The following is a 27707-nucleotide window of genomic DNA, read 5'->3' as shown; positions in this document are numbered from 1 at the left end:
CTCTCAGGCAACCGTACCATAGTCATAATTACTGCAGAAAAGATCCACCAATGAATGCTAAAATTGATGATTAAAAGCTTAAGGAAGCGTAGGCTGTTTTCCTAGCCTCAAAGCATCTCCCACAAAATATTTTTTAATTACTGTGGTGGTTTTAACACACATACACAAATTCTTTGATATCCCTCCCTTTAAGAGGTGAAGCTTAATCTCCCCCTTCCCCTTGATTATGGGCTGAACTTGGTGAATCCTTTCTAACATAATATTGAAATGAAGAAACAGTGGTTTTACAGTGGACAATCCAGGCAGATACTATCTTAACCGAATGACCAAAGTTAACAATATCAGCCATAAGAAACATCGACATCAGCCGGGCGCGGTGGCTCATGCCTGTAATCCCAGCACTTTGGGAGGCAGAGGCAGGCAGATCACGAGGTCAGGAGACCAAGACCATCCTGGCTAACATGGTGAAACCCCGTTTCTACTAAAAAAAAATACAAAAAATTAGACGGGCATGGTGGCGGGCACCTGTAGTCCCAGCTACTCGGGAAGCTGAGGCAGGAAAATGGTGTGAACCCAGGAGGCGAAGGTTGTGGTGAGCCGAAATTGCGCCACTGCACTCCAGCCTGGGCAACAGAGTGAGACTCCGTCCCTCCAAAAAAATAAATAAATAAATAAAAAGAAACATCGATATCATGTACCCTGAGATATCATGACATGAGAAGGGGAGATCACCTCTGTGGTACTCTTCCTCAAAAGCCATAGGTTCTGTGTAATCGTAAGAAAATATCAGACAATCACAAATCAAGGGATGTTCTATAAAATACTTGACCAGCCCTTCACAAGTGTCAAAGAAGACAAAGGAAGAGTAAGGACACAGAACAAATGACATGATGGGGACATGTTAACTAAATACAAAATGGTATCCTGAACTGAATCCTGGAATCCAGAAGATAGCAGCGGGAAAACAGGGTATTCAAATAAAATTTTAGCTTAGTTTATTTAATAGTATGTACCAATGTTAATTTCTTGGTTTTGATCACTCTAACATGGTTATGTAGGATATTAACATCAGAGAAAACTATGGGAAGGGTACATGAAAACTCCCAGCACTGTCTCTACAACTTTTATGTAAGAGAAGAATGGCTGGGCATGGTGGCTCACACCTATAATTCAAGAACTTTGGGAGCCTGAGATCGGTGGATCACCTGAGGTCAGGAGTTCGATACCAGTCTGACCAATACGGAGAAACCCCTTCCCTACTAAAAATACAAAATTAGCCAGGCGAGGTCGTGCATGCCTGTAATCCCAGCTACTCAGAAGTCTGAGGCAGGACAATCGCTTAAACCTGGGAGGCAGAGGCTGTGGAGCCGAGATCGCACCATTGCACTCCAGCCTGGGCAACAAGAGTGAGACTCTGTCTCCAAAAAAAAAGAAAAATGATTTCAAAATAAAGGTTGTTTTTTTTTTTTTTTTTTTTTAATTGATTTGCAATGGTCTGATATTTTCTCATGATTACACAGAATTTGTGGCTTTTGAGGAAGAATACAGATACAATTTGGGAGGAATTATAATTACATATTTTGGGAGGAATCTGAAACTTTACAAAATAAACAATGGCCTTAAGTGTCTAAGTCCCTACCACTTTGGAAAGATGCGGTGATAAGATCGCTTGAGCCCAAGGGTTCGAGACCACCCTGGACAACAACAAAAAAAATTAGCCAGGCATGACAGTGCTTGCCCATAGTCCCAGCTACTTGGGAAGCTGAGCTGGGAGCACCACTTGAGCCTAGGAGGTTGAAGCTGCAGTGAGCTGTGATCCCCTTTCAAGGAGAAGTAAGGGCAATCTTTTACACTATTCCTTCTAACTTTGTAGCTGGCTAAACTCTACACTTGACCAAACTCCTCCCACTTTTATAAACAGAATAAAAATCAGGTTACAGTAAAACTATTCAGATCAGATAAAAGGCGATCTTGATTTCAGCAGCCAGTCATCGGCAGAATAAACTCACCTCCCTCAGTGGTACTTTAGGTAGGTCTGCCAGAAGCCCAGGCTTACTTCATAGGTGATGGTGTTCAAGTTCTGTTGTCCAGAGCTGTGTTTAATCTTTCCACTTTCTTTTTTTTTTTGAGACGGAGTCTCGCTCTGTCGCCCAGGCTGGAGTGCAGTGGCCGGATCTCAGCTCACTGCAAGCTCCACCTCCTGGGTTTAAGCCATTCTCCTACCTCAGCCTCCCCAGTAGCTGGGACTACAGGCGCCCGCCACCTCACCTGGCTAGTTTTTTTTGTATTTTTTAGTAGAGACGGGGTTTCACCGGGTTAGCTAGGATGGTCTCGATCTCCTGACCTCGTGATCCGCCCGTCTTGGCCTCCCAAAGTGCTGGGATTACAGGCTTGAGCCACCGCGCCCGGCCTCTTTCCACTTTCTTTACGCTGTTCTTTCAGATCAGTTAGTAACTGAAACACCTAGGGAGGAGATACACAAAGGATGTTTATGAATACATTTGACAAATATATCTATCCAAGGTCAGTGGTTTTGAAGGATAAACAGGAAAGTGTAGTACTTCCTTTCACCCGCCCATCACCCAGCTTCCAACTCTTGTATTTGAGCAAATATAAGTCCCAGAGGCAGATGACATAAAAAAAAAAAAATGCTCTTTTATATAAGCCAAATAATCCAAATTCATTAATTTACTTAAAATTAAAATTAAATTACTTAAAATATTTCAAATATGTCCGGGCGCGGTGGCTCACGCCTGTAATCCCAGCACTTTGGGAGGCTGAGGCGGGCCTCGTCAGGGCCGAGGTCAGGAGATCAAGACCATCCTAGCTAACACGGTGAAACCCTGTGTCTACTAAAAATACAAAAAATTAGCCAGGCCTGGTGGCGGGCACCTGTAGTCCCAGCTACTCAGGAGGCTGAGGCAGGAGAATGGCATGAACCCGGGAGGCAGAGGTTGCAGTGAGCTGAGATCGCGCCACTGCACTCCAGTCTGGGCGACAGAGCAAGACTCCGTCTCAAAAAAAAAAAAAAATTCAAATATTTCCGATCAATATACACATCACTAATCTCCTCTGATCTCAAATATAGACTATTTGAAAGCAAATTTTCTTAAAACAAATATTTTGTTAAAAAAGAATTCTGCTTCTCTAGTATAAAAATCTAACATAGGCCAGGCACAGTGGCTCACACCTTTAATCCCAGCACTTTGGGAGGCCAAGGCAGGCAGATCACGAGGTCAGGATATCGAGACCATCCTGGCTAATACAGGGAAACCCCGTCTCTACTAAAAATACAAAAAAAATTAGCCGGGCATGGTGGCAGGTGCCTGTAGTCCCAGCTACTTGGGAGGCTGAGGCAGGAGAATGGCGTGAACCTGGAAGGCAGAGCTTACAGTGAGCCGAGATCATGCCACTGCACTCCAGCCTGGGCGACAGAATGAGATTCCATCTCAAAAAAAAATCTAACATAATAATTTCTTTCTGGAAAAGAAAAATTTTGAGGTAAGTGATAAAACAGAGTTTACCAAAAAAAGGGGAAGAAAAAATGCTATGGATTTTTAGAAGTAAACTCTCCCCACAAGGATAACACATACAGGCATTAGTGCTGGGGGCAGGGGGGATCTCAATCTCATTCCTGTTTTAGAGATTCTATCAGAGAAGTGAAGAAAATGCAGGCTCACACACCATTACTAGATACAATGGAACCCCTTTCGTCTGCTGTTCCTTTCAGAAATAGCGACATGAGATCAATGAAAGCAATGTTTCCCCAATGGATAAAACACCCAAACACCTAGCAAAGTCCAAACTGGACAAGGAGGCTCCTAAAAGCCAAAGGCTTGGCCAACAACCACTCAACCATTTCCTTCCTGTTCTAAGCTGCAACCACTTAACACTGAGCCTTTAGGGAGGAAAGAATATGGCCAACTCTCTGTTTATTCTACTACCTTCTCTTCTTTAGGGGGAATGTCGGAGGGGGGACGGTTACTTTCTTTTTGCTGTCTTCAACTCTGGGAGCTGTTTTTGGGGGGGGGCACAGGGTCTCAAAGGCTGTCTCCCAGGCTGGAGTACAGTGGTGATCACTGTAACCTCAAACTCCTAGGCTCAAGGGAACCTCCCCTCTGCCTTTCAAGTAGCTAGGACCATAGTAGGTGTCTGTTACCACACCCAGCTAATTTATTTTTTAAGAGCAGGGGGTCTTGCTATGTTTCCCAGGCTGATCTCTAACTCATAGCCTCAAGCAATACTTTCCTTGGCCTTCCGAAATGCTGAGATTACAGGCGTGAGCCACCGCACTTAACCTACTACCTTCTAGACCTCCTCTGAGTCTTCCTGAGTTTAGACTCTAGCACATGGAAAATTCACGGTCAAGGTAGAAATGGTTCTTTCTACACCTGGAGCGAGCCTATCAGATGGTTTTGCTAGTGCCAAACAGGAGGCAAAAATGCTGGAATATCTCCTCTCTTACCAACCTTTTTCCTTCTTTTCCTTTCCCAAGCAACCCTACCCTAAGCCCAAAAAATTATAAATTTGTTAATTTCTACTATTCAGAAAGGTAAGTCAACTAAACTCACTTTCAAAATAATGATGTTAATACCCAAAAGACCATTTGAAGATTAAAATAACAATGTATAAAAGCATTATGAATATATAAATATATCAAGGGTACCACTATGAAAAAGCATAAATATTTTAATGTAAAATTGTGCAGAAACAGCTCTAAAATAGATGCTTCTATCCTATGACTACATCCCAAATGATTATCTAGAATCTTTGAGATTTACTGAAATTTTCCTATTCTCAGTTAGAGTCTTCCCCAGCTTCCCTGAAGTACTACGTATAACATATTAAGTTTAGACTATTCCAAGGTCCACCAGATGGTGCCACATGTCTTGTTTTAAAGTGGAAAATTCAAATAATTTTTTTTTTTTTTTTTTTAATGGAGACGGAGCCTGGTTGCGTTGCCCAGGCTGGAGTGCAGTGGTGCAATCTTGGCTCATTGCAACCTCCACTTCCTGGGTTCAAGTTATCCTCCTACTTCAGCAGGGATCCCAAGGAGCCGGGACTACAGGCACGTGCCACCCCACCTGGCTAATTTTTGTATTTTTAGTAAAGATTGGGTTTCACCATGTTGGTGTTCAGGCTGGTTTTGAACTCCTGACCTCAAATGATCCACCTGCCTTGGCCTCCCAAAGTACTGTGATTATAAGTGTGAGCCACTGCAACTGGCCTGAATTCAGTCATTTCTAATCAAAATGAATTCAACAATCTTAGTTACAAAGGGCAAATTATCAGAGAGGAAAATGTAACAGTTCAATTTACCTCGTAGTTACTGAGAAGCGCAGAATTGGCATCCTTCCTGAAAAAGAAAAGTAAACTATCATCAGTCTGCGCTCACACCCCTTTCTGCGTATCAAATATCTGTAAAAGAATTCCTGTCAAGATGGGGGCCGGGCGCGGTGGCTCATGCCTGTAATCCCAGCACCTTCAGAGGCCGAGGCAGGCGGATCACCAGGTCAGGAAATCAAGATCATCCTGGCTAATCAAGACCATGGTGAAACCCCGTCTCTACTATAAATAAAAATAAATAAATAGGCCGGGCGCGGTGGCTCAAGCCTATAATCCCAGCACTTTGGGAGGCCGAGACGGGCGGATCACGAGGTCAGGAGATCAAGACCATCCTGGCTAACATGGTGAAACCCCGTCTCTACTAAAAAATACAAAAAACTAGCCGGGCGAGGTGGCAGGCGCCTGTAGTCCCAGCTACTCGGGAGGCTGAGGCAGGAGAATGGCGTGAACCCGGGAGGCGGAGCTTGCAGTGAGCTGAGATCCGGCCACTGCACTCCAGCTTGGGCGACAGAGCGAGACTCCGTCTCAAAAAAATAAAAAATAAAAATAAAAATAAAAATAAAAATAAATAAATAAATAAATAAATTAGCCAGGTATGGTGGCAGGGGCCCTTAGTCCAAGCTACTCGGGAGGCTGAGGCAGGAGAATGGCATGAACCCGGGAGACGGAGCTTGCAGTGAGCCAAGATCGCGCCACTGCACTCAAGCCTGGGTGAGAGAGACAGACTCCGTCTCAAAAAAAAAAAAAAAAAAAAAAAAAGAATTCCTGTCAAGATGTAGTAGTCCAATTTTGGAATTTGGGGGCTACAACCTAAAACTGAAACTGAGAAATGTCTTAAGTCCACAGACTTGGGATCAAAGTGCTGTCCCATCACACAGCCATGTCCTCTCCCCATTACTATCTGCCTCCCATCAGCTACTGACATCCTGGGCAGCCACGGCCTCCTGCTGAATCAACAGAAATGGGCCACTTAACACTAATGTCACCACTGGGAATTCCAGCCATGGTCAAGTATCCTGCCAAATATCCACTGTGCTCCAAGGGTGTTCACCACCTACATCAACTCAACAGGCAGAGTCAGGGTGGCAAGCAGCGGCCAAAAGCCTGGTTCCCTGTGTAACAGTTAATCCAGGCAATATGCCATCTTTCCCGAGTGAAGAAACAACGATGTTACATATATTAAATCACAATCAATCCACTCTACAATAGCACAACAGAAAGCACTGTTTTCAGCAGTCTGGAGGCAGTGGAGTATGACAAAGAACATAGTTTTGAAATCAGATTTGGGTTCATATTCTAGCTCTGTCATTTATATGCTGTGAGAGTTTTAGTTAATTACTTCCTAAGTTTTCATTCTAAAATAAAAATGGGATGAAACTAGTATCTAAAAGTGTGGCCTGGATTTCAGTCCGGCTCCTGAATTCTTTGGCTATGTGAATCTGGGCAGGTTACTTCATCTCATGATGCTTAAATTTCCTATCTATGAAATGCAATTATAGTATCGACCCTGTAAGACTGTTCATAGGGTTCACTGGAAACATGTAAAGTACCTGGAACATAATAAGTGCTCAATAAGCACCAACGTTATCATTACCACTACCTGTGCAACTACCACCACCACCAGCTCCTCCTACCTCATCAAACTGTTATGATGAAGTGAGACAACAAATTTTAAAAGTTTAGAATAGTTCTTGGTACTTGTATTAACATTTCCATAATGGAAGGTTATTATTTGTAAGATATTATCTCAGTTAATTCTCATTAAAAACCCTGTGATGTAGAAACTATTCGTATGATTCCTACTCTATAGAGAGGAAGCCAAGGTTCAGAAATTAAATAACTTGCTCAAGGTCACACAGTAAGAAGCCTAAACAAAGTGGAAGGTAACGATGGGAAATGTGGGAAACGAGACTGGACTGGATGAATGGAAATTCATAATGCAGAATCCTGAAAAATCAGGTAGAGGGGTCTGCACTTGACATAATGTGCAACAGAGACACCTGTATTTTCTTAAACCAGGAGTGCAGCAAGATGATGCAAATGATGACCCAAGATTTCAAAAGCACGGACCAAACAGAGAGGTGATTTCCCAGCCAATAAATAAAGCAAAACCAACAGTGGTTCACACAGGGCTCGACCTAGGCCTTAGGTCATCAGCACAGTGATGTCAGCACTGTAATCAAATCAGCTCTGTGCTACCAGTGATCCAAATGCTACCAGTGATGCAAGCTATGATTTCACAAAAGTGCTGCTTTGCCCAAATGACCACAAACACACTCAGGTCACAGAGTATCATATTTGAAAGGAACCTAACACAGGAAGGACAATGCATAATTAGTGCATGTGATGCAGTTCATTTAAAATTGAAAATGACAAATCAAACCACATGTCATCTTTGCCTACTTAATCAGGAAATTAGCCCACTGGCTTCCTCCTATCTTTGCTTGAAATTGAGTTATAACTTAACTCCCTGTGCTCTCCAAAATAAGAGGTGTTAAGACATCCCAGGTGCACTGTTACAATTTCATTTCCAAATCATGGCCCCTTCTCTGTCATTCAGAATATTCCATGCTCTGGGAAATTTGTCCTTGGCCATTCCAAGTTACTACACCACTGAACAAATCAATATTGTAATGCAAGAATCCAAAGAACAGCCTCTGCCTCTTCTAGAACAAATATAAAGGAGGAAAACTCTCTTTCACATAAGTTTTAATGAATCTGTGTTTTCGGATCAAGAGAACAATCGATGTTTACCCAGGTACTGCATTTTGCAGACTCTGGCTGATTTATTCATTGATTTTCTTTTATCAGGAAGATAATTCTTTTAAACCCCGCTAAATATTCTCAGAATAAATGCCAATGTATGCTAGGCCTTTCTTTATTTAATAAAAGGTCAAGAGGTACCTTATCTACCTTTTATGAAGTCCTAAACGAGCTGTATGTATTGGGGAATTTTTTTTAAGGCAGTTTTTATCATTGAGAAGTGACTGTAACCACCACTAAATGACAGGTTGTTGGCAACAGGATACGGTGAAACCGGACAGACATCAACTTAATCAAGTTATCCAATTTCACAGCACCAATGATGACATGACGCATGAGAAAGACACATCCCTCAGAGTAATCCAGCCCCAAGATGTTTAATTCAAATCTATCCATGAGGATATAATCAGAGAATTCCAAATTGAGGAACAATCTTCAAAACAACTGGGTTAGATTTAGACTTTTCAAATATCAATGTCATTTGTCACGGTGCCCATGTCACAAAAAGAAGCTAAGGAAACTTCCAGAGTAAAGGAAATTAAAGAAACATGACATCTAAATGCAATGTGCAGTTCTTCACTGGATCCTGAATTGGGAGGAAAAAGAACACTATTAGGACAACTGAAGGAATGTGAGCTTACATTGTATCTTTTTTTTTTTCTTGAGACGAAGTCTCGCTCTGTTGCCCAGACTGGAGTGCAATGGCTCGATCTCGGCTCACTGAAACCTCTGCCTCCCAGGTTGAAGCAATTCTCCCACCTCAGCCTCCTGAGTAGCTGGGACTACAGGCCTGCACCACCACGGCCGGCTAATTTTTGTATTTTTAGTAGAGATGGGGTTTCACTACATTGGCCAGACTGCTCTCGAACTCCTGACCTCAAGTGATCTGCCCATCTCGGCTCCCAAAGTGCTGGGATTACAGGTATGAACCACCACGCCTGGCCTACATTGTATCTTAATAATAGTAGATATATCAGTGCTAAGTTTTCTGAGTGTGATAAGGCAATTAGAGCTACACAGAATGCCCTTTTACAAGAAGGGGTAAAATGACCTGATGTCTACAACTCTCTAATGGTTCAGTAAAGTAAGTGTGTGCACCTGTGTATGGAGAGAAAGCTCATGCCTGTGCAAAAGAAATAAGGGAATGTGGCCGGGCGCGGTGGCTCAAGCCTGTAATCCCAGCACTTTGGGAGGCCGAGATGGGCGGATCACGAGGTCAGGAGATCGAGACCATCCTGGCTAACCCGGTGAAACCCCGTCTCTACTAAAAAATACAAAAGACTGGCCGGTCGAGGTGGCGTGCGCCTGTAGTCCCAGCTACTCGGGAGGCTGAGGCAGGAGAAGGGCATAAACCCAGGAGGCGGAGCTTGCAGTGAGCTGAGATCTGGCCACTGCACTCCAGCCTGGGCGACAGAGCGAGACTCCGTCTCAAAAAAAAAAAAAAAAAAAAGACATAAGGGAATGCCAGGCATGGGGGCTCACACCTGTCATCCCAGCTACTCCGGAGGCTGAGACAGGAGGAAGCTTCAGCCTGGAGTTTAGATCCAGACTGGGCTCAAGTGTCTCTAATCAAAAAAAAAAAAAAAAAAGAAAGCCAGCCTGGCCAACATAGTGAAACCCTGTCTCTACTAAAAATACAAAAAAATTAGCTGGGTGTGGTGGCAGGTGCCTGTAATTCCAACTACACAGAAGGCTGAGGCAGGAGAATCACTTGAACCTGGGAGGTGGAGGTTGCAGTGAGCCGAGATCACGCCACTGCACTCCAGCCCAGGTGACAGTGCGAGACTCTGTCTCAAAAAAAAAAAGAAGAAAGGAAAGAAAGAATGGAGGGAGGAAAGGAAGGAGGGAGGCAGGGAGGAAGGAAGGAAGGAAGGAAGAGAGTAAGGGAGGGAAAAGAAAAGAGAAAAAAGGAAGGGGAGGGGAGGGGAGGGAATGAGCGGTGGGGTAGGGGAGGGAATGAGCGGTGGGGGAGGGGAGGGAATGAGTGGTGGGGGAGGGGAGGGAATGAGCGGCGGGGAGGGGAGGGAAGAAAAAGGCAGCAAATGTTAACAAGTGGTGACTCCAGGTAAAGAGTATAATACAGGTATTTGTGGTACTGTTTTTGCAGCTAATTCATAGGCTTTAAAATTTTTCATGCTAAGAAGTTAAGGAATATGAAAATGTAAAACTAAAATAAAGAATGCCATAAGGTTAAAAATAAAATTACTGTAACTTATAATTGAGTATGTAAAATACATTTGCCCTAAAAGTTTTTTTTGTTTGTTTCGTTTTTTTGAGATGGAGTTTTGTTCTTGCTGCCCAGGCTGGAATGCAAAGGCCTAATCTCATCTCACTGCAACCTCCACCTCCTGGGTCCAAGTGATTTTCCTGCCTCGGCCTCCCAAGTAGCTGAGATTAACAGGCATGTCCCAGCTAATTTTGTATTTTTCGTAGAGATGGGGTTTCTCCATGTTGGTCAGGCTGGTCTCGAACTCCCAACCTCAGGTGATGCCCCCGCCCCCCACCATGGCCTCCCAAAGTGCTGGGATTACAAGCATGACCCACTGTGCCAGGCCTTCAAAAATGTTTTAGAGCTACCAGAACTTAATGGACATATCTAGCAATTATAAATGTACAAGCTGTAGATCTCTACAAAGCTGGAATTGTCTGCTCTACAGCTAACACTTTACTATTATGTAATACGTTCACATGCAATCAGACTTCCAGAAACTGCTTAACTACATAAAATTTTAATATTCTCCTGTAGGACTTAAAATAGTACTCATTTTATTTACATGTATTTAAAGCAAATACTCCAAGTACATTTTAAAGACTGTCTAAATCTATACTACAGGCAGGCAGTTACTTAATTTCCTTAAGTAATGAATTAGATGACTGAAGTTGACTTTCTAGTTCACACTTAATTTGTAAAATTTGCTTAACTTGGTGAATCAATTAAATGGATATAAACAACTACTCCGGGAAACTGAATTCCAAATAAACAGAACAAAATGATCTCATGGTGAACTTTCCTTAGAAGCACACACACACAAACAGCACATGCAAACAGTGCCTATTAACTGCCACACAGTTAACTCCTACGCAGGCAATGACGAAAAGAATTGCTCAAATTCTCCTATGCCCAACCTATGCTATCAAGTCATGCTCTGAAAAACTAAACTGTGGTACAAGCAAACTGGGCAGCTTCTGAAGTCAATGAACAAATTACCCTGTAGCATTCTCTTGGGAGCTAGTACACAAGCATCCTCCTTGCAGTCCTGTTACTGGGTTGTTATAGTACCTATTGTCCACCTTTTCTAAATATCAGTATTTCCAGCTGTAAAAGGAGAGAAATCCTGACACTACCTCAAAAAGATGGTACAGAGGATAGTGTCCATTTTCCTAATTATACATATATTACATTCAAGAATAAAAGAGTGGGCTGCCGGGCGCAGTGGCTCACACCTGTAATCCCAGCACTTTGGGAGGCTGAGGCGGACGGATCACAAGGTCAGGAGATTGAGCCATCCTGGCTAATACGGTGAAACCCCGTCTCTACTAAAAATACAAAAAATTAGCCGGGCGTGGTGGCGGGCGCCTGTTGTCTCAGCTACTCCGGAGTCTGAGGCAGCAGAATGGCATGAACCTGGTAGGTGGAGCTTGCAGTGAGCCAAGATCACGCCACTGCACTCCAGCCTGGGTGACAGAGCGATATTACATCTCAAAAAAAAAAAAAAAAAAGAGTGGGCTGCGTGGTGGCTCACGCCTGTAATCCTAGTACTTTGGGAGGCCAAGGTGGGCGGATCACGAGGTCAAGAGGTTGAGACCATCCTGGCCAACATGATGAAACCCTGTCTCTACTAAAAATACAAAAAAGTTAGCCAGGCATGGTGGCGGGCACCTGTAATCCCAGCTACTCGGAGGCTGACACAGGAGAATCGTTTGAACCCAGGAGGCAGAGGTTGCCATGAGCTGAGATCGCGCCACTGCACTCCAGCCTGGGTGACGGAGCGAGACTCCATCTCAAAATAAATAAACAAATAAATAAAAAGAATAAAAGAGTTGACACAAACCTTTCCAGCCATATCAATGATTATGTATAGACAAAGTTAGCCAAATAATACATACCTTACATACAGAAATACCTAGCTTCGCTATATAAATATTTTGCATGGTGGCACATGCCTGTAGTCCCACCTAGTCAGGAGGCTGAGGCAGGAGAATCGCTTGAACCCAGGAGGTGGCGGCTGTAGTGAGCTGAGATCGCACCATGCACTCCAGCCTAGGTGACGGAGCGAGACTCCATTACAAAAAAAAAAAAAAATTTCTATCCTTTTACTTGAGGAAAATGTATTTCCAAGTAATGGTCAAGAAGTCTTTATTTTTAAATTGTCAATCAAATAAAGCATAAATATTCTTCCCCTTTAATAAATTTCTGGGCTGGGTGCTGTGGCTCATGCCTATAATCCCAGCACTTTGGGAGGCAGAGGCGGGTGGATCACCTGAGGTCAAAAGTTCAAGACCAGCCTGGCCAACATGATGAAACCTCATCTCTACTAAAAATACAAAAATTAGCCAGGCAGCTACTTGGGAGGCTGAGGCAGGAGAATTGCTTGAACCCGGGAGGCGGAGGTTGCAGTCAGCCGCCATTGCACTGCAGCCTGGGTGATAAGATCAAAACTCTGTCTGAAAAAAAAGAAGACATTTCTGGTATTATTATTAATGTCATTATTACGTATTATTTACTTAGTAGTTATTTACTCAATAAGAATTTTTAAAGTAGCAAAAACTTAGGGGAGTTGTTCACTGTGCCTCCTCACTTCAGGTTCTGGGAGTGTCTGATGAGGTACAATATACAGTCATCCCCTGGTATTCATTGGAGATTGGTCCCAGGACCCCCACATACACCACAATCCGAACATGCTTGTCTACCAGAGAGCCTTGCAGAACCAGCAGCTAGGAAGTCAGCTCTCCACGTACGTGGGTATATTCTCAACCCTGAAATACTGTATTTTCATTCTCTGCATTGGGTTGCAGATGTGGAACCTGCAGATACGGAGGGCCAACTGCATTTATTTTTTAACATCTGCGTATAAGGAGATCCATGAAGTTCAAGCTCGTGTTGTTCAAGGGTCAACTGTATCTGCAACTCAAGGTTCTACTAAAGATTCCAAGGAGCAGACTTCCAAACGCCACACCTCCTGTTGAAGATGAAGACGAGGTAAGGACCAGAAGTTAGGCTTCCAGACCTTTCCACTCCAGGGCCCTTCCACTCCCAAATCACATGTCTGTATCAGGAAATCTCATTTTCCCATGAATTACTAGCCGCAAAATTCTAGATTGGTCACCAGAAATCACTGACTACTTGGCAGAAGTGGACAGGCTGTTACAAGAACAAAAACCCTTGATTCAAACCATTTCACTTGGGAAAGTCAGAAAATATACACGCCTAGCAACTAGGATGCTAGCTAATGAATTCCTATACAGTCGGTCCTCCTTAGCCTCAGGTTCCACATCCTTAGATTCAACCAACTTTAAATGAAAAACACGCAAAAAAAGTTTTTAAGAAAATGCTACATTGGGCCGGGCGCGGTGACTCAAGCCTGTAATCCCAGCACTTTGGGAGGCGGAGACGGGCGGATCACGAGGTCAGGAGATCGAGACCATCCTGGGTAACACAGTGAAACCCCGTCTCTACTAAAAATACAAAAACTTAGCCGGGCGAGGTGGCAGGCGCCTGTAGTCCCAGCTACTCGGGAGGCTGAGGCAGGAGAATGGCGTGAACCCAGAAGGCGGAGCTTGCAGTGAGCTGAGATCCTGCCACTGCACTCCAGCCTGGGTGACAGAGCGAGACTCCGTCTCAAAAAAAAAAAAAAAAAAAAAGAAAATGCTACATTGTTGCTGACATGTACTATGTAGTTAGGCCTAGGATGGCTGCCTCTGTACTAAACATGGACAGACTGCTTTTTGTCATTATTCCCTAGACAACACAGTACAATAACTATTTACACAGCCTTTACATTGCATCAGATATTATAAGTTGGTTGAGAATCAAACAGTTTTTCCTCTGCTCTCACCTGACAACAATCTATACAGAAGACTTCTGTGACCAGACGCGTGGGGATTTCTCTCTACCAATAAGCAGGCAATCAACTCTGCAGCCAACACCAGCTGGGTATCTTCCCATCCAATTCAATCCGGACACTAACTACCTGGAAACAGTGTCAGATTCCACGGGCTGAGGGCTCAGTCCCAGAAGACTACCCCTACTTCAGACACCAGTCACACAAGTCAGGGCCTCCAGAACTTCTCAATGACCGGCTTCAAGCCGCAGTTCCCAGGACCTCCTCTTTGGGCTTCATTAATTTGAACAGTCACTTAGGTTTAACTGGTTTATTACAAAGGATATTACCAAGGATACAGATGAAGTGGTGCACAGGGTGAGGGATGGAGAGGGGATGCAGAGTTCTATGCCCTCCCCAGGCGTACCACTCTCCAGAAACTTCCATCTGTTAGGCTATCCAGAAGTTCTCTTGGGCGTTTTGTAGAGATTTCACTGGAGAGAGATGATTGAAGCATGGCCAACCTCACAGTACTTGACTGGATAAAGAGTGTGATCTAATACTAGCAGACTGAGTGCAGAAACCCAGCAAGGCCCGTCCAGATTCTCCTTGGCCTCTCTGTATTCCTTCCTCGCAGGTAAGGGGCAGGACCCCTTCTGAAACAGGGGTCTTATAACCTACAATTAGACAAGATATGTCAGAGATTTCTTTACGGCTAGCTCTAAGACAGAAAGGCAGGGGATGATTAGAGGGCAAGAGACAGACAGAGCTTCTGTTTTCTGAGGCCTGCTTCTGAGGCTTAGAGCACCCCAACATTCTAACAAAAGACTGTCTTTCGGCCAGGCGTGGTGGCTCAAGCCTGTAATCCCAGCACTTTGGGAGGCTGAGAGGTGGCGGGCGCCTGTAATCCCAGCTATGCGGGAGGCTGAGGCAGGAGAATGGCATGAACCCGGGAGGCGGAGCTTGCAGTGAGCTGAGATCCAGCCACTGCACTCCAGCCTGGGCAACAGAGTGAGACTCCGTCTCAAAAAAAAAAAAAAAAAAAAGACTGTCTTTCACCTTTACTGCTCTGAAGCTGTTCCAAAGCCACTTCAGGAACCAGGGACAAAGGACGAATACTTTAACAAAAGTTATGCTTACTGTTTTAGTCACTTAGGAAGTAATAAGGACTATGGCAGTTATGAGCCAGGAACCATGGCCAAAACTGGCATTACAGGTCACGGTATCATAATAAGTCATCTAGAGATGATTTAAAGTATATGGGAGAATGTGCACAGATTACATGCAAATACTACACCGTTTTATATAAGGAACTTGAGCATCTGTGAATTTTGGTATACGCAGGGGGTTCAGAAAACAATCCCCCAAAGACACTGAGCGATGACTGTATTTAAGAAGCTAATAAAGTATTGTTATATTACTTTATTGAACAAGTATTTGCTGAATGCCTACTGTGTGCCAGATGCAATGCTAAGCATTAGGTGAACACACAATGGTCCCCCCATCCAAACAAGTAAACATACATTTATCATTGCAACTTGTAATTATTTGAGGGAAAGTAAATCAAGGTGATATGAGAGACAAAAAGAACTTACATTAGTTAGACTTACTGAAGAGGAAAGGCGACTTTGAAAAGGGACACAGCCTTCAAGAAAAGAACAGGTGGCCAGGTGTGGTGGCTCACGCCTGTAATCCCAGCAGCAGGCAGATCACCTGAGGTCAGGAATTCAAGACCAGTCTGGCCAACATGGAAACGCTGTCTCTACCAAAAATACATAAATTAGCTGGGCATGGTGGCACACACCTGTAATCCCAGCTACTTGGTAGGCTGAAGCAGGAGAATCCCTTGAACCCAGAAGGCAGACGTTGCAGTGAGCCGAGACTGCACCACTGGACTCCAGCCTGGGTGACAGAGCGAGACTCCATCTCAAAAACAAACTTAAAAATTACAATAAAAAGAAGAGAACAGGGTGAGGGCGAGAAGGAAAGCATACCAGACAGAGAGTATCGCAATGCAATTGTCCTCAGAAAGTGCTTAGAAGGTTAGAGGAGAAGGAAATACCTGTTAGTGGAAAGTGTGTGTCTGGGAGGTTGGGAGAGTGGCAAGTGGTCAGGCTGGGGAGTAGGTGAGGTTTTACAGGGTCTTGCAGGTCCTGGTAAGAGATGGAGATTTCCTCTAAGTGCAATGGAAAGTCAATGAAGGGTTTTACCCAGGAGTGACATGTTCCAGTCATTACTTAAGATCACTCCAGTTGCCATGTGGAGAACAGAATGGAGGCTGGGGAAGAGTGAACACTCAAAGGCTATTGCTTAATCCAGCCCAGAGGTGATGGACTACAAAGCTGACAGTGGAGACGGTGAAAAGTAGCTGCATTCAAAATACATTCTAGGGTGGAGACAACAGGACCACTGACGGACTGGATTTACGGAGTGAGGAGAGAGGGCTAGATTTTTGGTCTATGCAATTGGATAGATGATGAGAAGAGGCTAGAAACACACCTATGGGAACCATCAGCACACAGATGGGTTAAATGACAGAGCGTGGAGAGAAAGGGTCCCAGGACTGAGACCTAAGATACCTCAACACTTAGACATCAAGCAAGGGAGGAACAGGACCCAGGGAAGGACACTGTGAAGTAGTCCTTGATGTAGGAGGAAGTATCACAAAGGAACATATAACGTGAAGAAAGGAAAGTTTCTAGAGTTTCTGTATTAACCACTGTTGAGAGATCAAAAAAGTTGAGGCCAGAAAATCAACCTCTGGATTTGACAAAATGGAGGGATAGGTTTTTTTTTTTTTTTTTTTTTTTTTGGACAGAGTCTTGCTCTGTTACCCAAGCTGGGGTGCAGTGGCACAATTTGGTTTTCTGCAACCTCTGCCTCCCGAGTTCAAGTGATTTTCCTGCCTCAGTCTCCTGAGTAGCTGAGATTACAGGTGCCCACCACCACACCCGGCTAATTTCTGTATCTTTAGTAGACACGGGGTTTTGCCATGTTGGCCAGGCTGGTCTCAAACTCCTGACCTCAGGCGATTCGCCCATCTTGGCCTCTTAAAGTGCTGGGATTACAGGTGTGAGCCACCGTGCCCCCTGGATCAGGTAATCTTAACATTCATTTCTGTAGACCAGTGAGGAAGAAAGCCCAACAGAATGGTTGAGAGAAAGAGGGGCTAATCAGCACTTTCAAGAAGTTTTGTTGGGATGGGAAGCAGAAATGGAGTAAGAGGTGGACATGCGGCCAGGCGCGGTGGCTCACGCCTGTAATCCTAGCACTTTGAGAGGCTGAGCTGCGTGGATTGCCTGAGCTCAAGAGTTCGAGACCAGCCTGGGCAACATGGTAAAACCCCATCTCTACTAAAATTCCAAAAAGAAAAATTTAGCCGGGTGTGGCGGCATGCACCTGTAGTCCCAGCTACTCGGGAGGCTGAGGCAGGAAAATTGCTTGAACCCAGGAGGCGGAGGTTGCAGTGAGGCAAGATGGTGCTACTGCACTCCAGCCTGGCAACAGAGCAAGACTCCATTTCAAAAAAGATGAATACACTAAAGCAGGATTGTATGCTCACAGGAAATGCTTTAGAAAATAGGGAAAAATTAGTAATGATGGCTTGTACTAGAATAAAATATATTAATAGTTTTTGAGGTTGCAGATGAAATCCCATCAGTAGGTTGCAAAATTAATTCAGTGGGTCAACTTATATTTCTTTTTTTTAGACAGTCTTGCTCTGTCACTCTGGCAGGAGTGCACTGGCTGGATCTCAGCTCATTGCAGCCTCCTGGGATCAAGCGATCCTCCCATCTCAGCCTCATAAGTAGCTGAGACTTCGGGCATGCACCACCACACCCAGCTAACTTTTTAATTTTTTGCAGAGACAGGGTCTCCCTATGTTGCCCAGGCTGGTCTCCACCTCCCAGGCTCAAGTGATCCTCCTGCCTAAGCTTCCCAAAGTGCTGGCACTACTGATATGAGCCACCACGCTTGGCCCCCTTCATTTTAATTAAAAAATAGACAATATGAGAGTATACTCCACACATTATTGTTTCATGAGCCTTTCATTTCAGTTACACAGACATATTGTGTTAAGTCAAAAAATATATATATATATCAAAAGGAGCCAGGTGAGGTGGCTCACGCCTGCAATCCCAGCACTTTGGGAGTACAAGGCAGGAGGATCACTTGAGCTTAGGATCACTTGAGATGAGCCTGGGCTGTAGTGAGACCCTCTGTCTAGAAAAACTTTTTTTAAAAAAATTAACAGCGAGTGATGGTGTGGGCCTGTAGTCCCAGCTACTGGAGAGGCTGAAGCAGGATTGCTTGAGTCCAGAAGGTCGAGGCTGCAGTGAACCATGATTACACCACTGCACTCCCACCTGGGGAACACAGCAAGACTCTGTTTCTTGAGAAACAACAAAAGTAATTAAATAAAAATATAAACATCTGAAATGCCATAGTACATATAACCATTAAACATGAGGCAAGAGGATGTGAAGGAAACTGTATCCATCAGTTCACAGGGAACACAAGAGAGATAATATCTACAAGTTGATATCAATCATATAAAGCGCACATTCAGAGTAGATGCAAAAACTTCCATTTGCACAAGGCGCAAGGAACAACCATGGAAAAGACCACGTGGAGTTAAATTGTCAGAAAATCTTTTTTTTTTTTTTTTTTTTTTGAGACGGAGTCTCGCTTTGTAGCCCAGGCTGGAGTGCAGTGGCGGGATTTCAGCTCACTGCAAGCTCTGCCTCCCGGGTTCACGCCATTCTCCGGCCTCAGCCTCCAGAGTAGCTGGGACTACAGGCGCCCGCCACCTCGCCCGGCTAGTTTTTTGTATTTCTTTAGTAGAGACGGGGTTTCACCGTGTTCGCCAGGATGGTCTCGATCTCCTGACCTCGTGATCCGCCCGTCTCGGCCTCCCAAAGTGCTGGGATTACAGGCTTGAGCCACCGCGCCCGGCCGTCAGAAAATCTTTTACCCTCGCCTGCACACACCCACACACCCCGTGCTGTTTCTCTGGTCCCAGTCCTGGCTCACATCCTTCCCTTCTCCACCCAAAAACTCACCGTTTCCCTCACAGTGTTGACTGCTCCCATCAAACTCTGAGAGCAGCTCTTCTGAGTAAGGGCTCCCCAGGGCCCAGTGAGGAAAGCAGAGCTCTACCCGGCCCTGATTCGTCTCTTCTCCAGCTACTTTCAGGGCGGACAGACTCAGGCCTTTATAGCCTTCTAAGTCCCGTCTCGGATACCAGGCTGGGCTCCACCCCCGCACTGTGACCCAAAGATGCTGGTAAATGAATGAGAGAAGGAGGGGGCACATTGAAAGGCAGCTGGGCACGGAGGTGGTCGGCCCCGCACCCCAGACACAGGGTGTGGAGGGGAAGCGAAAGTTCGGAGGGGCAAAGCGAGAGTCCAGTTCACCCCGTCCCCACCCCGGGACCCTCCCGGACAGGGCCGGCCCTCACTCCCGAACGACGGTCGCCCAGTCCCCAAGGCTCTCGGCTCTCAGCGGTCCAACCGTTAGGCTCCTCGGCCCAAAAGGGACGCGCCCGAGGAGACTTACACTTCCATGACATCCAGACTCGTCGCCTCTGGCTGCCAGCAGACAAGGAACTTCACACTTCACAGCTGTCCCCGCCGCCGCCCACGGCGCCAAGGTGCCAGCTCCGCACGCCAAGGCGCACGCCAGGAGCGCCGCGCAGCCTGCCGGGAGCTTGGCGGACTCACAACCTGGCGCCGCCGGTTCCCCATTCTCGGCGGGGCGGGTAGGGGAGTGTTCCAGTATCCTTTGCCCAGGCCGACTTCAGACTGCTAAGCGTTTGCGGACAGGATTCTCTCGTGTTTTCTATTATTTGTTTGCTTGTTTCTTTGTTTTTGTTTTGAGACGGAGTCTTGCTCTGTCGGCTGGCGGGAGTGCAGTAGCGCGATCTCGCTTCACTGCAGCCTCTGCCTCCCGGGTTCAAGCAATTCCCTGCCTCAGGCTCCCAAGTAGCTGGGATTACAGGCACCTGCCACCAGCTAATTTTTGTATTTTTTAGTAGAGACGGTGTTTCACCATCTTGGCCAGACTGGCCTTGACCTCCTGACCTCATGATCCACCTGCCTCAGCCTCCCAAAGTCATGGGATTACAGGCGTGAGCCACCGTGCCCAGGCTGCAGTGCAGTGGCGTGATCTCGGCTCACTGCAAGCTCCGCCTCCCAGGTTCACGTCATTCTCCTGCCTCAGCCTCCCGAGTAGCTGGGACTACAGGGGCTCGCCACCACGCCCGGCCTTTTTTTTTTAAATAGAGACGGGGTTTTACCGTATTAGCCAGGATGGTCTCGATCTCCTGACCTCGTGATCCACTCGCCTCGGGCTCCCAAAGTGCTGGGATTACAGGTGTGAGCCACCACGTCCGGCCCCATCTGGCTAATTTTCTAGGGGGAAAAAAATTATTGTCCAAAGGGTCAGCTAGAATTTTTTTTTATTTTTTTGTAATGATGGGAGAGTCTCTATGTTGCACAGGCTGGTCTTGAACTCCTAGCCTCAAGTGATCCTCGCACCTCTGCCTCCCAAAGTGCTGGGATTACAGGTGTGAGCCACCACAATAGCCTCTGTTCCCTACTTTGTAAATAATAAATGTGTCAGATAGTCCTTATAATGTGCCTGGCGCTTTATTAATTACTGTGGCAATACAACCATGACTCTCTATGAAGTAGATTCCATTATTATTGACATTTTACAATTGAAGAAACCGAGGCAGACTTGGAGAGATTATGATTTGCCAAAAGTCACTCACCTAGAAACTTGTCCAGTGGATACTGAACCCCAGTCAATCTGAAGAAATACAAGGGATGCATTAACTAGAGACTGATGAGTAGATGAATAAAATGTGCTACATTTATACAATGGAAAACTACTTAAAAATAAAAAGGAGGCCAGGCTTGGTCCCAATACTTTGGGAGGCAGAGGCAGGAGGATTTTTTGAGACCAGGAGTTCCAGACCAGCCTGGGCAACATAGCCAGACCCCCTCTCTATGAAAAGTTAGCCTGGTGTGTGGTGGTGAGCACCGGTAGTCTCAGTTACTGGGGAGGCTGAGGCGGGAGAATCACTTAAGTCAGGAGGTCAAGGCTGCAGGAGCTATGATCACACCACTGCACTCCAGCCTACAGAGTGAGAGACCTTGTTGCAAAAAATGCATATAACATATAAATAGATCAATAGATAACATGCTACAACATGGATAACCTCCCAAAACATGATGCTATTAATGATTGAGAGACACCAGACACAAAATAATACATATCACCTGGCCGGGTGGCTAATGCCTGTAATGCCAGCACTTCAGGAGGCCGAGGTGGGTGGATCATCTGAGGTCAGGAGTTCAAGACCAGCCTGGCCAACATGGTGAAACCCCGTCTCTACTGAAAATACAAAAATTGCCAGGCACAGTGGCTCACACCTGTAATCCCAGCACTTTGGGAGGCCAAGGCAGACAGATCACAAGGTCAGGAGTTCAAGACCTGCCTGGCCAACATAGGGAAACCTCGTCTCTGCTAAAAATACAACAATTAGCCAGCCATGGTGGCAGGCGCCTGTAATCCTAGATACTCAGGAGGCTGAGGCAGAAAAATTGCTTGAACCCGGGAGGTGGAGGTTGTGGTGAGCTGAGATCACGCCACTGCACTCCAGCCTGGGTGACAGAGCAAGACTCCTTCTCAAAAAAAAAAAAAAAAAAGAAAAAGAAAAAAAGAAAACATACTGTATGATTCACTTTATATAGAATGTCCAGGAAGAGGCCAATCTACAGATACAGAAAGAAGGCTAGGAGAGCGGTTAGGGGCAGGGATGGGCAGTGACTGCTAATAGATACAGAGTTTCTCTTTGGGAAACAAAAATGTTCTAAAAGTATTATGGATGGTGATGGTGGTTTCACAACCCTGTGAATACACTGAAAACATTGAATTGTACACTTTAAATGGCAAATTGTATGTCATATGAATCCTACATTAATAAAGCTGTTAAACATTTTTTACTCTGCTGAGCGTGGTGGCCCACACCTGTTATCCCAGCACTTTGGAAGATGAAGACAGGTGGATAGCTTGAACCCAGTTTGAGACCAGCCTGGGCAATGTGGCAAAACCGCATCTTTACCAAAAAAAAAAAAAAAAAGAAAAGAAATTAACCAGCGTGGTGGCTCGCGCCTGTAATCCCAGCTACTCAGGAGGAGAATCGCCCAAACCCGGAAGGAGGAGGTTGCAGATCGCACCACTGCACTCCAGCCTGGGCGAAAGAGCGAGACTCCATCGGAAAACAACAACAACAACAACAACAAAAAGTACATAAAATGCCACCCAGACCCAGCTGGCCTGGTTAGTGTGGAGAATTCCCCGTACCTTCATTGAGGAGACTGGATCCCACAAAGAAATGCTAAAGATGCTCCTTGTATTATTCACTCAACAAATATGTGGCCATGGCCCATCGGGGACTGATGATACAAATGTGACTAATACATACCCTCTGCACTGGCTAGCTGACAGCCTAGTTGGGGAACCAGCTCTGGACATAAATAACTACAATGTATTGTGTTTCCACGTGATGGGGCAGAAGAGGGAATGACTAATGAGGTAGAGACGCGTCCCAAAGTCATGGGCCTTTGAAGTGCGTGAGGGGAAAAGCACATAAGGCCTAGGGATTGGGTATGGGTTTCAGTGGAGAAGAGCAGTGCCTCTGACAGCCCCCATGATAAAATGGCTCAGGTGTGACTTAGAGTAGGGAGTTAGCTGGGTGTTCAAATGGTACCCACTAGGCCGGGTGTGGTGGCTCACGCCTGTCATCCCATCATTTCAGAAGGCCAAGGTGTTCGGAAGGGTGGATCATTTGAGTCCAGGAGTTCAAGACCAGCCTGGCCAACATGGTGAAACCCTGTCTCTACTAAAAATACAGAAATTAGCCAGGCATGGTGGCAGGCACCCGTAATCCCAGCTACTCAGGAGGCTGAGGTAGGAGAACCACTTGAGCCTGGGAGGCAAAGGTTGCAGCGAGCCAAGTAAAAGTTCTATTTACTGTCTACACCTCTGGCCCTGGATAGTAGTTGATCGCCATGACAATTAAGGGAATGGGCCTTGAGATGAAAAGCAAAGATTATCCTGGATTTTCTAGATGGTATCGACTTAATCACAGGGGTCATTAAAAGCATAGAATCATTCTCGGCTAATGTCAGAACCCAAGGGAGGTGTGGCTAGGGAAGAATGGTCTGAGAGATGCAATGTTCCTGCCTTTGATGGCAGAGGAAGGGACCATAAGCCAAGGAGTATAGGTAACCACTAGAAGTTGGAAAAAGAAGAAAACAGATTCTCCTCTGAAGCTTCCAGAAAGGACTGCAGCCCTACCAACACCTTGATTTTAGCCCAGTGAGACTCATGTAAGACTTCTGTATTAGTCCATTCTCACACTTCTATAAAGAAATACCTAAGACCAGGCGCAGTGGCTCACATCTGTAATCCCAGCATGTTGGGAGGCTGAGGCGGGCAGATCACAAGGTCAAGAGTTTAAGACCAGCGTGGCCAACATGGTGAAACCCCGTCTCTACTAAAATAAAAAAAAAAAAAAAATCCAAAAAAAAATTAGCTGGGCCTGGTGGTGCACGCCTGAAATTCCAGCTACTGGGGAGGCTGAGGCAGGAGAACTGTTTGAGCCCAGGAGGCGGAGTTTGCAGTGACCTGAGATTGCGCCACTGCACTCCAGCCTGGGTGACACACACACTCACAAAAAAAAAAGTAAAAAGAAAAAAAGAAGTACCTGAGACTAGGTAATTTATAAAGAAAGGTGGTTTAATTAGCTTACAGTTCCACAGGCTCTAGAGGAAGCATGGCAGCATCTGCTTCTGGGGAGGCTTCAGGGATCTTCTACTCATGGTGGAAGGCAAGGAGGAGCAGGACCAAGAGAGGAGGGGAGGAGCTACATAATTTTATTATTATTATTTTATTTCTCTATTTTTTTTTGAGACAGAGTCTCCCTCTGTCGCCCAGGCTGGAGTACAGTGGCGCGACCTCGGCTCACTGCAACCTCCACTTCCCAGGTTCAAGTGATTCTCCTGCCTCAGCTTCCTGATTAACTGGGATTTATAGGCATGCACCACCACGCCCAGCTAATTTTTAGTAGAGACAGGTTTTCACTGTGTTGGCCAGGCTGGTCTCAAACTCCTGACGTCGTGATCTGCCTGCCTCAGCCCCCCCAAAGTGCTGGGATTACAGACGTGAGCCACCATGCCTGGTCTTATTTAATTTTTTTGAGACGGATTCTCACTCAATCGCCCAAGCTGGAGTGCAGTGGCGCAATCTCGGCTCACTGCAACCTTCGCCCCCTGGGTTCAAGTGACTCTCCTGCCTCAGCCTCCCGAGTAGCTGGGATTACAGGCACGCACAACCACACCCGGCTACTTTTTGTATTTTTAGTAGAGACAGGGTTTTACCATGTTGGCCAGGCTGGTCTCCAACTCCTGACCTCAGGTGATCTGCCTACCTTGGCCTCCCAAAGTGCTGGGATTACGGGCGTCAGCCACCACGCCTGGCCAGAGCTGCACACTTTTAAAGAGCTAGGTGTCGTGAAAACTCTCATTATTGCAAGAACAGCACCAAAGGGATGGTCCTATACCATTCATGAGAACTTCGCCCCCATGATCCAATGACCTCCCACCAGGCCCCATCTCCAACAACGGAGATTACAATTCGACATGAGATTTGTGCGGGGACAGAAATCCAAACCATATCAACTCCTAATCCAGTGGTCCCCAACCTTTTTGGCACCAGGGACCCGTTTTGTGGAAGACAGTTTTTCCACAGACTGGGAGACAGGGAGGGTTCGGAATGGTTTAAGCACGTTACATTAAATGTGCACTTTATTTCTATTATGATTACATTGTAATAGATAATGAAATAACTATACAAGTACCATCATGTAGAATCAGTGGGAGTCCTGAGCTTGTTTTCCTGCAGCTAGACAGTCCCATCTGGGGGTGATGGGAGACACTGACAGATCATCTGGCATTAGATTCTCATAAGGAGTACACAACCTAGATCCCACGCATGCGCTGTTCACAATAGGGTTTATGCTCCCATGAGAATCTAATGCTGCCACTGATCTGACAGGAGGCAAAGCTCGGGTGGGAATGCGAGCAATGGGGAGCTGCTGTAAATACAGAAGAAGCTTCTCTCACTCACCTACCACTTACCTCTTGCTGTGCGACGTGGTTCCTAGCAGGCCACAGACTGGTACTGGTCTGTGGTTCAAGGTGTGGGGACCCTTGTTCTAACCTATAGAATTTTAAGACAATAAGTTTGTGGGGTTTTCTGCAGCAGTTTGTTATTGCCGTAATTGAAAATCAGTACATCCCCGCACACATCTGTTGTTCTGTGCAGACTGTCTCCTGCTCACTCAGGGTGGAAAGTTACAAAATGCTACTTCTCCGCCGGGCGCGGTGGCTCAAGCCTGTAATCCCAGCACTTTGGGAGGCCGAGATGGGCGGATCACGAGGTCAGGAGATTGAGACCATCCTGGCTAACACGGTGAAACCCCATCTCTACTAAAAAATACAAAAAACTAGCCGGGCGAGGTGGCAGGCGCCTGTAGTCCCATCTACTCGGGAGGCTGAGGCAGGAGAATGGCGTGAACCCGGGAGGCAGAGCTTGCAGTGAACTGAGATCCGGCCACTGCACTCCAGCCTGGGCGACAGAGCGAGACTTCGTCTCAAAAAAAAAAAAAAAAAATGCTACTTCTCCTGGTCTGTCCCCACCTTTTCTGCAGGAGGCTGAGTACCTCTCAGATACCTCCTAGATAGATCCAGGTATCTCAAAATGTCATATGCAAACACACACACACACACACACACACACACACACGCACGCACAAGCACCCCCAGAATCTGTGCCCCCAATGGTGGCTGCCACTGGCCTCTGCAGTAGGGGCTGCTACCTTGCTGCAGCAGGCCAGGCTGCTGTTATTCCTGTGCCCTGAGGCATGGCCTCCTGCCTGACACCGTGTCTGCAGATGCCTTGAGTTGCTTTAATTTATTAGTATTTTCATTCTCTGCCTGCTGGAGTCCGTGGGGCCTTGTAGGGAGACAATCAGAGTGACAGTCACAGTGTTCCACTCAGGATTGCCCCTTGGACCTTCCAACCAAGCAGGAGCCTTAGCTCTGCACCCTTGGGAGGAGGGACTCTTTCCTGGAGGCTCCCTGGTCCTGAGGGGGCCTGCTCTTCACTCCCAACCCAGCCCTCCAGGCAGGCCTGTCTCCTGGGGCCTCTGCCTTGGGCTTTTTTCCATAAACATATGCAGTCCCCAGAAAAGTGCTTGAGATAGCGCTTGGCACTTAGTAAACACTGCATAAGAATGCTTATTGGCCAGAGGCCATGCCTATGCCTGTCATCCCAGCACTTTGGAAGGCCAAGGTGGGAGGATTGCCTGAGCCCAGGAATTCAAGACCAGATGGAGCAACACAGTGAGACCATGTCTCTACAAAAAATTAGCCAGGCAGGGTAGCATGTGCCTGTAGTCCCAGCTTCTCAGTAGGCTGAGATGGAAGAATCACTTGAGCCTCAAGGTTTGAGGTTACAGTGACCAACACTGCACTCCAGTCTGGGCGACAGAGATACTATCTCTTAAAAAAAAAAAAAAAAGACCAAGCGCCATGGCTCACACCTGTAATCCTACCACTTTGGGAGGCCGAGGTAGGCAGATTGCCTAAACTCAGGAGTTCGAGACCAGCCTGGGCAACACAGTGAAACCCCATCTCTACTAAAATAAAAAATAAAAGAGGACAGGTGCAGTGGCTCACACCTATAATCCCAGCACTTTGGAAGGCTGAGACAGGTGGATAACTTGAGGTCAGGAGTTCGAGACCAGCCTGACCAACATAGTGAAACCCTGTGTCTACTAAAAACATAAAAATTAGCCAGGCGTGGTGGCACATGCCTATAATCCCAGCTACTCAGGAGGCTGAGGCAGGAGAATCACTTGAACCTGGAGGTGGAGGTTGCAGTGCGCTGAGATGGCGCCACTGCACTCTAGCCTGGGTGACAGAGCAAGACTCTATCTCAAAAAAAAAAAAAAAAAAAGAAAAAAACAGGCCAGGTGCAGTGGCTCACGCCTGTAATCTCAGCACTTTGGGAGGCCAAAGCGGGCAGATGACCTGAAGTCAGGAGTTCGAGACCAGCCTGGCTAACATGGGGAAATCCCGTCTTAGTAAATATACAGAAAATTAGCTGGGTGTGGTGGCATGTGCCTATATTCCCAGCTGCTTCAGCCTGGAGTTTAGATCCAGCCTGGGCTCAAGTGTCTCTAATCAAAAAAAAAAAAAAAAAAAAAAAAGAAAGCCAGCCTGGCCAACATAGTGAAACCCTGTCTCTACTAAAAATACAAAAAAATTAGCTGGGTGTGGTGGCAGGCACCTGTAATCCCAACTACTCAGGAGGATGAGGCAGGAGAATCACTTGAACCTGGGAGGCAGAGGTTGCAGTGAGCCGAAATTGTGCCACTGCACTCCAGCTTGGGCAACAAGAGTGAAAATCCGTCTCAAAAAA

General features: G+C 46.0%; 1 protein-coding gene across 35 annotated transcripts in view; it reads right to left on the bottom strand.

Annotated features, from left to right (window-relative positions):
- The window catches only part of LOC135970120 (beta-glucuronidase-like), a 74013-nt gene extending 54213 nt beyond the window's left edge, over positions 1-19800 (bottom strand). For 17 of the 35 annotated variants that reach the window (XR_010585586.1, XR_012432352.1, XR_012432356.1 and 14 more), the window contains exons 1-2: positions 19710-19800; positions 5320-5356 (exon numbers count right to left, since the gene is read on the bottom strand). The gene's annotated coding sequence lies outside the window, so the exon portion shown is untranslated. Of the gene's footprint in view, positions 1-2009; positions 2464-5319; positions 5357-14165; positions 14828-15745; positions 15913-19709 lie in introns of all 35 variants that reach the window. The other 18 variants (XR_012432346.1, XR_012432347.1, XR_012432340.1 and 15 more) reach the window with 8 other exon arrangements.
- Positions 19801-27707: the final 7907 nt, after the last annotated feature.

The sequence above is a fragment of the Macaca fascicularis genome, chromosome 3 (genome assembly GCF_037993035.2).
Source record: "Macaca fascicularis isolate 582-1 chromosome 3, T2T-MFA8v1.1".
In the NCBI taxonomy this organism is placed as follows: domain Eukaryota; kingdom Metazoa; phylum Chordata; class Mammalia; order Primates; family Cercopithecidae; genus Macaca; species Macaca fascicularis.
This window is presented reverse-complemented; position numbering and strand designations above follow the sequence as displayed.